Genomic DNA, 16,840 nt, shown 5'->3' with positions numbered 1-16,840 from the left:
CCGATTTCAATGAGCTTTGGCGAGCGTTCGCAGGTCGAAAATTTTTTTGGGCAAGCTCAAAGAGCTTGGTCTGCTCAGAATTTTGATTTGGGCTCATTTCGGCCTCCGTTTCCACTATAGGCAGTACTGCACACACTATTTCGTCATTTTGTGCAGAATTTCTGTCAGTGCCGTTTTCTGCATAACAGGTGCCTTATAGTCTTCTACGGTTTGTGCTATATAGCACAGGTTGTTCCCGCTCCATTTCTCCTATTTTCGGGCAGTTTTCACATCAGGTGCAACATTTACCATGGCTGATAACAACAACACAGATGTGTTCAAGATGTTTGCTGTTGAGGACAGGTTGGATGGGGACAGCTACCCTATGTGGGCTTATATGATGCAAGATGTTCTTGTGTCAAAGGGTGTCTGGAACATTGTGAAGGGCATTGATGTACGTCATGGTTCTGAGGATGTAGGCGATGTTGAGGATGTTGCAGGTCTTGCTGCAAGGATTGCAGCTCTTAGAGTTGTTTTGCCTACGGCAGAACAAGCTCGTTGGGATGTTAAGGATGCACAGGCTCATGCATTGATTGCGTTGTCTATGAAGCGCACCATTGTTCCTCACATCCGTTCAACGAAATCTGCAAAACAGGCTTGGGATATTCTAGCAGGTCTTTATGCAAAGCCGCAATGAGGCTAAAATTGCTTTGCTGCGTAAAGAGCTAGAGTCGAAGATTATGCATGAGGAAGATGATATGGACACTTTCCTTGCTAGTATCAAGGATATCAATGAGTAGCTTATTTTTGCAGGTGAAGTCATTTCAAATAGTTCCCTTGTGCAGACTGTTCTTGATGCCTTACCAGATTCCTACCAAACCTTTGCTAGTACTTGGAGACTTATGACCCAAGGAAATCCTGAAGTTTTCAAGTTTGATGCATTATGCACATTGTTGTTGCAAGATTCACATTCTAGAAAAAACAGGACCAGGCAGCGTGCAGTTGAACAGGCTTTTATTGCTTCTCAAAGAAAGGGTGGTAATAGTAATGCAGCCACTTCTTATGGTTCTGCTGCGAGTAGCAAAAATTATGTTCAAAATGCTTCTGTTGGCAGCAATTCGTCTGGAAATTCTGGTGATAAGGGCAAAAAGAAGATGCGTTGCCATTATTGTAAAGCCAATGATCACTTGATCAAGTCGTGTCCTAAGTTGAAGGCCAAAGAGGCTAAGAAGAAAGAGGGTGGTTCCACTGCAAATGCTAGTTCCACTACAAATGCAGCCATTGTTGAGTCTTCTGTGAAAGGAGACTGTAATGCTGATGTTGATGTAGAATGGGCTTTTAGCGCACAATGCACTTACAATCCTGTTGTCCATGATGCATGCTTGTTAGTTGCTGTAGATTCACATGTGTGGTATTTCGACAGTGGTGCTACAAAGCACATTACCTCACATCGTGAATTTTTTACCTCTCTTGAGTCTGGGAATTCAGTCACTTGTGCCAACAACGCCTCTTACCCAGTTCAAGGAGTTGGAAAGATTGTGCTCACTGCTGCTAATGGTAGTTCCTTCACACTTGTGAGCTGCCAATGCACATAGAAAACGTACATTAGTCATAGGACAAGTGGGAGCAAAAGTCTCTTCATAGTCTATGCTTTTTTGCTATGCATAACCTTTTGCAACAAATCCAGCCTTATGGCGATCGATCTCACCATCCGGCTTGCATTTCAACTTGTAAACCCACTTCGTACCAATGGCCTTTTTTCCAGGAGGCAAATCACATAAAGTCCATGTGTCATTTTCTATAAGTGCATCATATTCTGATTGCATGGCAGCCATCCAATTTTCTGAATTCTGTGCTTCATCAAAAGATAGAGGCTCCTCAACATCATGTAAACTAGACACAGCCAAAGAATAACAATCTGATGCATAAGATGCATGGCGAGAGCCTGAACGAGTACGACTAGACAAAGGTGCATCCAATTTACTGTCACGCAAAGTGTACATCAGCCATTTTGGCATACCTCTAGCCTGCTCATTTTCAGCCCTTTCCTCATCAAGTACATCATGTACATCTACATCAGTAATAGGCTGATCTAGAACATTTTCAGAAACCCCCATAGGCTGTACATTTGCCTCATTGGAACTTACATTCGTATTTCCACCACTGAAAAGAGGCAACAAAGTGTCATAAATGTCTTGTGAGCTTACATTACTGTCTCTGGTACATGACAGCAAGGGCTGAATAGAATCTTCCACAAACACTACATCCCGTGAAACCAGAATACGTTTTGTTTGCGGATGATACAACCTGTAACCTTTGATTTAAGCACTATAACCAACAAAAATACATTTGACAGCCTTATCATCCAATTTTCTGCGCTGCACTTGTGGCACCAAAGCATATGCCAAACAACCAAAAACACGCATGTGCTCAATAGAAGGCTTTCTATCATGCCATGCTTCATATGGAGTAATAGACTGCAAAGCTTTCGTAGAACACCTGTTAAGTACATAAGTGGCACACATAATGGCCTCAAGCCAAAAAGAATGCGGAAAAGCTTGACTTTTGACCATACATAGTGCCATTTCCGTCAGTGACCTGTTTTTCCTCTCAGCAACACCATTTTGCTGCGGTGTATAAGGCACTGTACATTGGTGTTTTATCCCACGACTAGCCAGAAATGCATTAAATTCATGAGACATATACTCCCCCCCTCGATCAAAACAGAGGGTGCCCATAGTACATTTCGAGACATTTTCAGCCATAGCCAGAAATTGTTTGAAGCACATAAAAACTTCGAATTTCGCTTTAAGCGGAAATACCCATGCATGCATGGAGTAGTCATCAATGAAAGTCACGAAGTACAGGTAATTGCCCAAGGACGGAGTTTGCATGGGCCCACAAACATCACTATGCACAAGCTGCAACCTGCATTTGGCCCGATCTAAACCATCCTTTGGAAATTTAGAACGCTGCATCTTACCCAAAATACAGCCTTCACAAACATGTTTGACAGGTGCTTCAAGAGGCGGCAAAGAAGTAACCATATCAGATTTTTGCAAACGCAGCAAACTGGCAAAATTCAGATGACCAAAACGTGCATGCCAAAGTTTTGCATCTAAAATAGCCCTTGAATATGCAACAGCATTTGTAAAATTTTGTCCACACTTGTCATACAAAGTGAGCATATACAACCCACGGCACAAAAGGCCAGATGCAACAATTTCATCACCAAAACTGAGATCATGAACTGTACATCTGTCATCCACAAATTTGACTACAAGTCCAAGTCTAGCAAGTGCGGATACAGACAAGAGATTCTTCTCGATCCCAGGTACATAAAGTGCATCAATCAGACATTGTTACTGCTTTCTTGAATGGTGACATATTTGAGGAAGTTTATGTAACGCAGCCTTGCGGTTTTTTCATAAAAGGACAAGAGGCCAAAGTGTGCAAATGTAACAAGGCTTTGTATGGGTTGAAGCAATCTCCTCGTGCTTGGTATGAGAAAGCTGACACTCATTTGGTCAATCAAGGCTTTCGTAACAGTCCAACAGAAAGCACATTGTATGTAAAGCGTGAGGGTGATGTACTTCTCATTGTGGTTCTTTATGTTGATAATTTGCTGATCACTGGACCAAATGAGAGACATATTGATGAATTTAAGGCTGATTAGAATGCTACTTTCAAAATGAAAGATTTGGGGTGTTGCATCATTATTTGGGTATACAGTTTAAGCAGTGTGATGGTGGTATTGCCTTGTGTCAGAAAAGTTACATAGAGACATTGCTATGTAAGTTTGGACTTGAGGATTGCAAACCTATTGCCACTCCCATGGAAACAGGTTTGAAGTTGAGTCTACATGATGCTCGCGATCTTGCTGATGTCACTCTTTATCAAACTGTTGTTGACTGCCTCATTTATGTATGCAACACGAGGCCGGATATTCAGTTTGCAGTCTCACAGGTCAGCAAATTTATGCATAGCCCAGGGTCTAAGCATTGGCAGGCTGTCAAGAGGATTTTCCGCTACCTTAGTGGCACTTTACATCTTGGCTTGTTTTATCCCAAGGGGGGATCATTGCCGTCAGACTTACATGCTTTTTCGGACTCAGATTGGGCTGGTTGTTTTGACACGCGAGTGTCCACAAGTGGTTTTTGTTTCATGCTTGGCAGTTCATGTATATCATGGTTGAGCAAGAAGAAACCTACTGTGGCCACTTCGAGTTGTGAGGCCGAGTACAGGGCAGTCTTCACAGCTACGGTTGAGTGTGTATGGCTTAGATGCCTTATGGCTGATTTGGGTGTTGGACAGGACACTGCCAACACTATCTACATTGACAGTTAGAGCGCATTGGCAGTTGCGAGGAACCCAGTTTTTCATGCTCGCACAAAGCACTTTGAGGTGCATTACCACTATGTCAGGTAGAGGCTCTCAGCAGGAGAGATTAGCTTGGCTTATGTGCCAACACAGGACAACCTTGCAGATCTTTTCACAAAGGCATTGTCTCGTGAGAAGCTTGAAGCTTTCCGCAAAGCTTTGGGATTACTCCCCTTTGTGGACTGGTCATGTCCTCAGGGCATGGCACTTCCCTTTACTCATGTGCCAGCTCTCGTTCACCGCATCACTCCAAGGGGGATTTGTTACCATATACATGTGGTAGTGATGTGTGTGAACACACTAGGACCGCCGGGGCATTTTTTCCCTCTTTAGGAGGTTTTTCCCCCCATGCATTGTATATACGCCCATCACTCTAGGGCTATTCATCTTTCCATTGCACACTAAGAAACACACTCTCAATTGTGTGCCTTGAGCTTCCTTCGTCTTCTCCAAGCTGTGTGTGTTTCTCTGCAACCCTAATTCCAACATTAACAATGCATGTATCTATAATTTATGTTTACACTTTCTCTATCCAAATGAGCTACATAGTAAAAATCAAATCCACAATTCAACAATTAAGTTCACAAGGTGATAGCTGTTGGTATGATCTTTAGCAATACCAAATAAATAGCTACCAACGGCGAATGAATAGGGATATTTAAGAAGGTTTGATACCAAAAACTTTTCAACACTACTCAAAAAGGTGGAAACTCAAAGGCTTTATAATATATATGATGAAACAAGAATCAATAATAAGTCACCCCCATATATCTACACCTCCATCTCAAGTTGTCATTTCTCTAAGTCAAGCTTGGCATAGGCATAGTATGGAAACAATAACATTTTGGAAAGCAAGAATTTAGCTTTCTCAACTTTTGAAATGTTGCTATTGATATATATTCAACATCCCCAAACGAGGACATCTTGACAAAGGTTATGATCCACTTTAATAAGAATAACCATTAGTGATTAAACTTTCAAATCAAAATATTGCATGAATTTCTTCATGGTGGAATGATTAGACTTGAGTCTTCAAACATCTTACAGGCAAATCAGAAAATCCATAAAAATCAACAATATTTCTCAAATCTGTATGAAACTCCAGTAATCTAAATTAAATACCCTCACTCAGTGCGACACCATTTAACAAAAAGAAATATTTATATTGCATTTATAGAGGAATCCAGTCTCATAAAAATAATTACAAACGGAGACAATGTTGTTGTTGTTAGGCTTCTCTTACAAGTATTTGTCTTTCTCATCTAGAGATTCATATACACGAGTATTTGTGTGTCTATGACACTAGGGAAGATAGTAGTACTATAGGGATGGCTTTTCTAAGAGCTCCTAGAGAGTACCTATTGGTTCAAGATTCTACAAAAATCCTACTATTCTTATCAAAATCTTTTAACATGGTAGTGAAAGGTTCCTCACGGAACAAAAATAGGGTGATTTCCATCTCTGCACATGGTTGCTTGCTCATGTACTCTCAAAACAAGTTGACTCTATAAGTAAACAACAGATTATGTGAGCACAAAGTTATAAAGTACAAAATGATATCATTATGATAATCTAATGACAACTATACAAAGAATAAATTATAAGAAAAATCTTTGATGACTCCATAGATAACACAACTTACTTACATTGTGAGACTCAATCACATGCTACAAAACTATAGATGGCGCACCAAAGCCATCAACAAAATAGCACCACCCAATGTTATGAGGTGTGAAGCCTAAACATTGAAAGCCATAAAGAGGTTAATTCCCTCCAGCAGGATAAACTTAAAGATGGAGATGATCTTAAGCTCTGAATGTAAGCTACAAGGGTAGTTTTCTCACCATTCTATCTTTATGTTGGAGATGAATCCTTGCAATTCCCATGCACTATTCACACCTCCTATTCTTGTGGTATGCAAGTCATGTGAGTTGATGCTTTTTCCACCTTCGGGAGTAGAGGTTTCCATGTAGTGCGAGTGAATGAAAGTAGAAGGAGTAGAATCTTGTTTCATGTTGTAATGGAGGTGAGAGAAAGAAGAGGAGCTAGCTTGGTGTGGAACTATGTGGTGGACAAGGGGAAGATGAGATGGGGGAGAAGCTTTCTTGGTACTACAATGGAGATGGGAGAAAGCTAGTAGAGAGATAATGTTTGACTATAGGGGGTGCATGTGGTTGTTGCAGCCATGGAGAGCTTGGAAAAGGGTTCGTAGAGAGAGAAAATCACTTTTTAGCTATAGAATAGGTTTGGAAAGACTTTGGAGGGTGGAAAATGATGTTTTGAATTTTTTGGAAATTTTTAATTTTTTTGAATTTTTTAGTGCACGTTTTGACTTTTGGAGGTCAAAAATGCTTTTTTGACCATGAAATAGGTTAGGGGACCTTTTAAGGAGGGAAAACTTGAAATTTGAAATTTTTTGAAAATTTGAAATTTTTTGTGTATTTTTAAATCTAGGCCAAAAAGTGGGGGAAAAGAGGTCAAAGTGGTCCCTCCCCCCCCCCCCCCCCCCCCCCCCCCCTTTCCCCTAGCCACCTCCCTTACCTTCTCACTAGGTAAGAGGCCATTAAGAGGTGTAAGGCTACCTTGTCCCCCTACTTTTTTGAGGGTATAGAGTGTGTCCACCACCCTCTTCCTATTGGCTGACCTCTAATTAACCTTAATCCCAAAGGGCCCGTAGAGGGTTCATATTTTTCCTAATGTGCTCTGACTTTGCGTTTTTTAATGTGTATGAGCTCAATTTTTGCCCAAATGTGATGAAACTTGGTGGCTAGCTTGTACAGGTTATTCAGAAGTTGTGTGTGATAAGAGATGTTGAGTTTGGTGTCCAAATTTGGCCTTGAGACATCCTACGTTGTCGAGAAATTTGCGGTCTTGCCAGGAAAGCACCGGGCTTATGGCTGTGAGAGTTTGTGAGAGAACTCAACAAAAACTATATGAAGGAGTTAAACCATAGATGCCATGAAGACTAGGGTTTGGAAAGAAGTGCAATCAAAGAAGACTCACCCTTTCTCTCTTGCACTCACACACACACAAAGAAAGAACGCAAAAGAGAATGTCAAAACAATACGAAGATGAAAACATCAAGGCTATGGTCATATCGTATCATGGGTAATATGAAAGGGTTAATGGATGAGTTAATGGCATTCAATCTTGGCTGACCAAATAGGCTACGAATTGTTCTTTGGAATTGTAGTTTTGTGCTTACCATAATATATATATTTTGTCTAGTGATTGGGATTAATTGGGTGTACAAATCCTCTTGGTTCATAGCAAGATAACTACGCTTACATCAAAAGAAAAATTATAGTCTATGAGAGGTAGTATGATGGGATCCGGTGATAGAAGTATTTCATTGAGCCTTTCAGGGCCGAAGAGAAACACTATACGTTGTTGAAAGTGTATTTTAGGGCTAATCCATACGTTAATTCTAATAGATCGTACAGAGTGAAAGCGATAGAAATGATCAATGTGGGTTATTCATCTAGGATAGTATGTGAGAAATGTAGATATGAGAGAAGTGAAGAGATGAGAAGTTTCCCTCCCAAGCCCTATTCTTGCCCGTAGGCAATAAGGATACTACGGGGAGAGATGTACCTGTAGCAAAGAGAACCTAGAGAGGATGAATGAATGAGAGAGATAGGTTTGGTTAAGGAGGTGAGATTAGATACATATATATATGTTGGATTAGAGATGAAAATGAAAACAACAAGAAATCAAGAAAACATCAATGTAGAACATATCTTACTTGAAACCCTTCGGCACCATTATTGATGGAGAGAGAAGAAGAGTGGATAATTCCACTTTGATTGATACTCCAAGTACAACACCTTATTTGATTAGAGTTGATCCTCCAAGGATGGCGTACAAGAATGGCTAGTTTTCCTCTAGGAGAAAGTGTAGGCTTGGGCTTATGTTAATGGGGCTAAGTACAATTAGGCATTACTACTCACTCCCTCAAGAATTCCTCTCATCAATGGCTTGAATGCTTGAGTTCCTTCCAAGGAAGAAGAGGTCCCCTTTTATAGGTGAAGGGAACCCACAAGGGTTTACACAAGAAGAGAGGAGCCAGTGTGAACAGGAATTGGAAAAGTTGGAAATGAGCTGTCCCTGCATGATGTGGGCAGACTGGGGTCCAGTATTTTGATCATATCTCCTCAACCGTAGCTCCAAATAAAAAAATAAAAATATGGGCAGAAACTTCAGCTCATTAACTACGATTTTCATTTTAAAATAATTCTCCAATTCGGATTGGAACCTTGTGTAAAAAATTCATCAAAATAGGGTCCATTTATGGCAGCAAAAGTCTTCATGTGGTCTCCTTAGCCTTGACTTTCATTTAATTCCCAAGGACACCTCATGCCATATGAAAGCATGACATTTCTCCTTGACAAAGTTTTGTAACCATGCTTGCAATAATGCATTAAAATAAGTGTATCTTTGAAATCATGCCACCTAGTGTCCCACTAGGATTTGATTCTCTCCTAGTAGCTATTTAAAAAGAAATATAAGAAAAGTATAAAAAATACATAGAATATATATATATTGGAGTTTACCCTAGATATAGGATCTAGCTAGGGTGTGAGATGATAATGAAATAGTAGAAATAAAGAATCAATGCTTTTTGCCCCAAGTTAAAGAGGCGGAGCTATTGACACTTTTCCCATAGTATTTTTTGATGGTAAAGTAAGAATACATTACCCTTGAGATAAATAATAAGATGAGATAGAAAGCTTATTTTTATACTTACATATGCATATGTACATTATAGGAAATATAATTATGTATCTAAAAAGTTACAAGATATCTATTGTAGCATGTGTTCCCACTATGTACATGTCACAACACGACATCCACCCCCTCTAAACCTGCACATCCTCCGGTATGTGCCACATTGTCTCTTTGTAAGATTAGACCTCTTGTACATCTTCCTTATCTTCATCTTCACTGGATGATTCCAGAGCTTCATTTTCACTTTGATCTTCACCTGTGTTTTGCTCTTCTTCCTCATCAGCATTTTCTGGATCATTGTCTCCTCTTCTCTTAAACATTTTGATCCTTTTTCCTGCAATGGGAATCTTTACTTCTGTACCATCTAGTTCAGACAAGCTGTAAGTAGCATTTTCATGCACATGCTTTACAACATACGGTCCAAACCATCTTTTTGAGAACTTACGCATGACTGTATGCTGGTTATCAAGGCTACTATCATACACTAAAACCCAGTCACCTTTGTCAATTGCTTTGCTCCTGAGCCGATGTCGCTTATCAAAGTAGTCCTTGTTTTTCAATCTTGCATTTTTGAGTCGTTCTTTTGCAGCCTCAATGTCTCCAGGTCTTCTCTCTAGTTGCCTTATGCGCAATGCAAGGAGATCTTCCCTACTAAGCTCCTCTTGCCATGGTAGTACATTCCATGTGGGAATTGTATCCTCAATCGGCATCACTGGCTTTTGACCATGCATTAGCTCCGCAGGCATGTAGCCAGTTACTGAGCTATGTGTTGTACGATCAGCCCATAAAGCGTATGGTAACAGTTTTGGCCACTCACCAACTCTTCCTTCGCAAGCCTTGGCCAAAGCTTTGATGATAGGAGTGTGCCCTCTTTCACTCTTTCCATTGCCTTCAGGGTTGTAAGCTGTAGTAAGAGAAAGCTTGATTCCTAATCTAGAAAAGAACTCCCTTGCTTCTTCGGCATCCAGTTCACCTCTGTCTGCAGTGATCTTTCCCACACAACCATAACGGCAAATCACCTCATCAAGAAGGAATTTGCACACAGCTTCTGTGGTTTTAGCTCTTAATGCTCTTCCTTTAACCTGATTAGTTAGGTCCTCTCGTGCAAGAACCAAGTACCTCATCTGCCAGAGTCCTAAAGGCATCGTGACTAGATCCACAACCCATTTATAGTGCATGGCTAGTGGATATGTAGGGTGAAATCCATCACGGTGTCGAACATTTGAATACATTTGACAAGTTACACATGACTCTACAAACTGAGATACATCTTTATACATACCCTTCCACAAGTATTTTTCTTTCAACTTGGAGAAGGTTGCCCACACACCCCTGTGTCCAGCCCATAGACTCTCATGAAACTCTTGCATGAGCTTTACTTGAGTCTCTTTTTTACATATAACCCTTTGTGGTGTAGCACCCTTTTGCTTAGGATGCTTCCACAAGTAACCATCCCTTAAAAAGTACCCATATGCTTTCCTGCGTATCCTCTTGAATTCTTGTTCAGACCAATCATCCTGTTTTGTTAGAGTACTCAAGTAGCTTCCAATAAGAAGCCAATCACCTTCATAAAGATCTTTCAAGAACAATTCAAGTGAATTAGTCATGCAGACATTGTTACCTTTGACATGAGAGATAGAATAGAATTTTGTGCCTACATCATCTCCCTCATCAATCATTTGTGACTCATCTTCATACCTTGCCCTTGATAGCATATCTGCCACTGTATTGTCTTTACCTGCAATGTGCTTAAACTCGGGATTTAAGGACTTAATGTAGGCAATCCACCGCAACATAGCAATGTCTGGTGTTGAGCAGCTTGTAATCATCCCAAGAAGTGGTAGACAATCTGTTTCTACAACCACACATGCACCAATTAGGTACTCTTTTCCACTTTTCAAGGCTGTAACCATACCCCATAACTCTCTCTTTATCTGTGGATAGTTTCTTTGGCGAGCACTTAGTACCTTTGCTCCAAATCTTACCACATACCTATGTCCTTCTTTGTCATCTTGCCCTATTGCCCATCCAATCCCTGTAGGACTGGTATCTACTGTCACAATCACTGGCCTTTGACACTCATAGTCTACCTTTCTCAAAGTCGTTGCTGACTGGAGTAACTCCTTTAGCTTTTTCATGGATTTTACATGTGCTTCTGTCCATTTAAACTTTTGATTCTTTCTAAGCAGCTGATAAAGAGGATCAGCTACATGTGCATAATGTGGAATCCAAATAACATAGAAGACACATGCTCCCAGAAACCTTCTAACCTCAGTGATGCTAGTGCATGTTTCTTTCATTCTTTGGATGGCATCTACCTTTGATGGACAAGGTTTCCTACCATATGGCCCGCACATGTGCCCCACAATGAGCACTTCTTTGACACCAAACATAGACTTTTTCCCTGACAATGTAAGATTCACTTCTTCCAACCTAGACAAAATTTTATCACAATCATTTATGTGATTTGCCACAAACCTGCGACATCCCTTGAGATCCAAAGCTTCATCTTTGTCACTTTCTTCACATCCTTTGATAGGCAAATCATCAATGAAAGGCATTGTGATTTGAGGAATAAAGTCACGTAAGACCTTATTCATCCCATTCATCATATGTGCAACCGAGTTGGTTGCTCCCTGTGGCAAGGTACACATCCTTACCAAACCCAAAGGTGTCCTCATGGTTGTCAAGTCTCTGCTTTCGATTGCAAGCTGAAATTGATCATACCCTGAGTAGAGATCCCCCATTGAGTAGATTGCCCTCCCTGCAAACGCCTCTGCAAATTCATCCACAATTGGACCTGTTCCTATATTTCTAATTGTCACCTTGTTCACTGGTTGCATATCTTGGATGAAGCGTAGAGAACCATTCTTCTTTGGAATTGTGAACCACCTGTTTGAGTATGGAGCACAAGAAGGCTCCAAGATTCCCATTTTGATTTTCTCATTCAGTAGCTCTACTAACTTTGGCAAATGAGCCTTTGGAACCGGAATAGGCCGCAGATTCCAAGGCACATGAGGTATTGTGAAAATTACCATAGGAGCTACAATATAAGGATCAACACATCCTATCTCATGTGGCTCAAATGCAAAAGTCTTACCATGCTTTGAAAGCATTTCTTTGAAGCACTTTGTCTCCTCCTGTGTTAGAAAATCCTCGCAACCAATCTGCAACTCTTGAAAAGACTCCTTTGTGAAGGTATGCCCGATCTTTTTAGGATTCCGCATACTTGGTTGTAAAGAAGCCTGTTCAATCTTTTCCCTGTTGTTGGGTGGTAAGGGTGAAGCTACTGGTTTCACCTTCTTTGCTACACTCTTGTAATTAGTTTCAACATGGACTTCTGGGCCTACTGTTTGGCTTTCTTTAAAGGCTTCTATTACTTGATACATTTCCATAGAGCAAACTTCCACAACTTCATTTTCAAGATGCAAACTAGACCTCATTATAGCATCAAGCTCACCCATAGTATCTACAAAAGAAACTTGTTCACACAAACCCAAAACATTTTCAGTAGGCTCTAGCAACCCACTCTTTTTCATGCCTATTTGTACATTATGCACATATTGCTTCTCACATCTCTTCAAATCTTCAAGTTTTGTAAAACATATTGATCCATTCTTTGTTACCAAGGAGCTCGTTGAAAATGCTTCACCTATTTTTGGATCAGGCGAGACCCTTTTTCTTTCTGTACCATTGCAATCCCGCTTTACAATGGTACTTGGCCAAAACCCATCATTTCTCTATGATCATGAAACTCTTTGCTCACCTTTGGTAGAGGATGTTCTCTGAGGTTGTCACGATTTCTTTCATGGTTTACACAAACTGTGAGGAATTGGACAGCACGTTTACCATCTTTGCTACGTATCCTAGCATATGCTGAACCATCGTCCATTACCTTTGTTTCCATTCGAACTCCCACAATGTAGGGCTGTCCAAGGATGAGATGATATGAAGATGTATCCTGTACAAAGAAGTTTTGGTCAATCTTTACATCACCTATTGTTACCTTCACACCTGGACATGCTTCATACAATTCACCGGATGAATTGTTTGCCACTTTTACCATCCAGCCATGATCTGTGTCCATCGGCCATTTGCACTTGTTGTAGAGACTCTTTGACATTATGTTTATTTCTGAACCATGGTCAATCAAGGCAACAAATGGCTCTTCAAGATCACCTACCTTGACCAAAGTTTCTGTAGTAGCCCTTGCCCAATGACTTCGTGAATAGTAACTCCTGGGAATATCTTCAACTTCTTCATCATCATTTGAGAAATACACTTGCTTCACTCTCCCACTAGATTGGTAGCATCCTACCACAGCTCCATCATTCTCCTTATTTTGCAGTTGCATCCCTTGTGTCTTTGAGGTTTCCCCTTCAACCTGTGGACGAGAAACTTCAGCAAGGGTTTGCCTCTTTCTCTTGATGATGTCAATGATCTCCTCATGGAATTCACGCTTTGCAATGCCAAGAACTTCTCCCAGAGTAAACTCAATCTGGCTATTCAAGATCCTTTCCTCCAAGACTTTCTTTAAATCTGTAGCAACCTCAATATCAGATTGTAGTTTATAAGTTGGGCCTTTTGTCTTACCTTTCGTTGGCTCTTTCTTCTTTCCTGTTGTAGACTCCTCCATGAGTACTTCAGGTGGAGATGCTCCTTGTGTTGAGGGTGTTTGAGAAGGCATTGAGTCGCTTCTTCCCCCACTTCTAGAAGCTCTTTTTGATGGTCCTTCATCAGCATTCTCACGTCTGCGCTTCTCTTCTACAATTGCCTCATTTTGTTGGCATTTCGTAATGTAGGCATGCACTGACAATGAGTCCACTGGATCATTCCATCCTGTTTCTAGACGTATGCAATCACCTGCTTCATGTATAATCTCTTTTGTAAGCTTTTCCTTTTTAGCTAATTGCATGACATTTGGCCAAATTTGACCATGATGGTCACTCACCTCTTCATCACAAAAATGTTCAATTTTTACTCCATAAGTAGCTGCCTCAACTGAAGAGGTGGCATGCTTGGTTGCCATATCTTCAACTAAGGTTTGCATTTCCCCCTTCCCAAAGTTAGTTCTCAAGGGTAGACCTGTCTCTCTTAAGTGGATTTTACCATCCTTAAAAAAGACAACATCTTTTGACAAAGCATCACTAAAATCATCACAATCCCTTCTTACATGGTTTGTACTATCACACCAAATACATCTATTAACAAACCCTTCTTTGGGCTGTTGTCTTTGCCTACGAAGTGGCCCTGATGGTTGGCCTTTTTCTTCAAGCTTTGCAAACTTCACCTTCAAGTCACGCATTCCCTTCACAAGCTCATCTAGCATGGACTCATCAAACTTAGGAGCGATAAAAGTAGGCTTTACCATTTTGTCAGAAGTTGAGGTGGAAGGACTTGTAGTGTTTACTACCATCTTGTCCCTTCTTCTTTGTCGTTTGGCAAGCAGTGAGACAGCACCTTCAACCTCATTCCAGTCGGTCTTTAGTCCTTGCTCAGCATCTTTATCTTCAAGAAGAAGCTCCAAATTTTCTTGAAACTCTTTACCTGCAGCTTGTAAGAAAAGATCTGTCTTCTCTGCATCTAGTGTGGCCCTTTCTGTCCTAGTGAGTTGTGCATAGCGCCGCTCAAATTCCCTAAGTAGCTCTGTTATTGATAGTCCTTGCTTTGGCTTGACTACCCATTCTAAGAATGTCCTTTTGGTCACTCTCTCCGAGTCCTCCATGAAATATTCCTCCTTTAAAGCTACTTTGAGTTCTTCCCAATTTCTCCCATGCCCATATTTAATTGCCCTAACATGCTCCCTAATTTCTGGAGCAACAACTAGCTCAAAGCTTTGAATCATCTCACCTTCTGACACGAGATGCAGCTCCATCTCCTTCACATACTCGCGTAAGTACTTGGTTACATCTTTGCCATTGAACTGATCCATTCTGTTGACGACCACTTGTGTGGCCTTTGTTGCTGAAATCTCCCTTCTTTCAGTAGCATGTTGTTGTTGCATGAACATTGCAAATGCTTGAAACATTTGCATTGTTGCTGGGTCAAAATGCATACCCTGTTGCTCAACATGATCACCCATGGTTACCCACAAACTCTCACCCTAGCAGTTTCGCGTCGGGTTCACCAAAAATATGTCGAGAAATTTGCGGTCTTGCCAGGAAAGCACCGGGCTTATGGCTGTGAGAGTTTGTGAGAGAACTCAACAAAAACTATATGAAGGAGTTAAACCATAGATTCCATGAAGACTAGGGTTTGGAAAGAAGTGCAATCAAAGAAGACTCACCCTTTCTCTCTTGCACTCACACACACACAAAGAAAGAACGCAAAAGAGAATGTCAAAACAATACGAAGATGAAAACATCAAGGCTATGGTCATATCGTATCATGGGTAATATGAAAGGGTTAATGGATGAGTTAATGGCATTCAATCTTGGCTGACCAAATAGGCTACAAATTGTTCTTTGGAATTGTAGTTTTGTGCTTACCATAATATATATATTTTGTCTAGTGATTGTGATTAATTGTGTGTACAAATCCTCTTGGTTCATAGCAAGATAACTACGCTTACATCAAAAGAAAAATTATAGTCTATGAGAGGTAGTATGATGGGATCCGGTGATAGAAGTATTTCATTGAGCCTTTCAGGGCCGAAGAGAAACACTATACGTTGTTGAAAGTGTATTTTACGGCTAATCCATACGTTAATTCTAATAGATCGTACAGAGTGAAAGCGATAGAAATGATCATCATGTGGGTTATTCATCTAGGATAGTATGTGAGAAATGTAGATATGAGAGAAGTGAAGAGATGAGAAGTTTCCTCCCAAGCCCTATTCTTGCCCGTAGGCAATAAAGATACTACGGGGAGAGATGTACCTGTAGCAAAGAGAACCTAGAGAGGATGAATGAATGAGAGAGATAGGTTTGGTTAAGGAGGTGAGATTAGATACATATATATATGTTGGATTAGAGATGAAAATGAAAACAACAAGAAATCAAGAAAACATCAATGTAGAACATATCTTACTTGAAACCCTTCGGCACCATTATTGATGGAGAGAGAAGAAGAGTGGATAATTCCACTTTGATTGATACTCCAAGTACAACACCTTTTTTGATTAGAGTTGATCTTCCAAGGATGGCGTACAAGAATGGCTAGTTTTCCTCTAGGAGAAAGTGTAGGCTTGGGCTTATGTTAATGGGGCTAAGTACAATTAGGCATTACTACTCACTCCCTCAAGAATTCCTCTCATCAATGGCTTGAATGCTTGAGTTACTTCCAAGGAAGAAGAGGTCCCCTTTTATAGGTGAAGGGAACCCACAAGGGTTTACACAAGAAGAGAGGAGCCAGTGTGAACAGGAATTGGAAAAGTTGGAAATGAGCTGTCCCTGCATGATGTGTGCAGACTGGGGTCCAGTATTTTGATCATATCTCCTCAACCGTAGCTCCAAATAAAAAAATAAAAATATGGGCAGAAACTTCAGCTCATTAACTACGATTTTCATTTTAAAATAATTCTCCAATTCGGATTGGAACCTTGTGTAAAAAATTCATCAAAATAGGGTCCATTTATGGCAGCAAAAGTCTTCATGTGGTCTCCTTAGCTTTGACTTTCATTTAATTCCCAAGGACACCTCATGCCATATGAAAGCATGAAATTTCTCCTTGACAAAGTTTTGTAACCATGCTTGCAATAATGCATTAAAATAAGTGTATCTTTGAAATCATGCCACCTAGTGTCCCACTAGGA

This window comes from Adiantum capillus-veneris, chromosome 27 (genome assembly GCF_014529385.1).
Source record: "Adiantum capillus-veneris isolate H3 chromosome 27, ASM1452938v2, whole genome shotgun sequence".
In the NCBI taxonomy this organism is placed as follows: Eukaryota; Viridiplantae; Streptophyta; class Polypodiopsida; order Polypodiales; family Pteridaceae; genus Adiantum; species Adiantum capillus-veneris.
Note: the sequence above shows the minus strand (reverse complement) of the source record.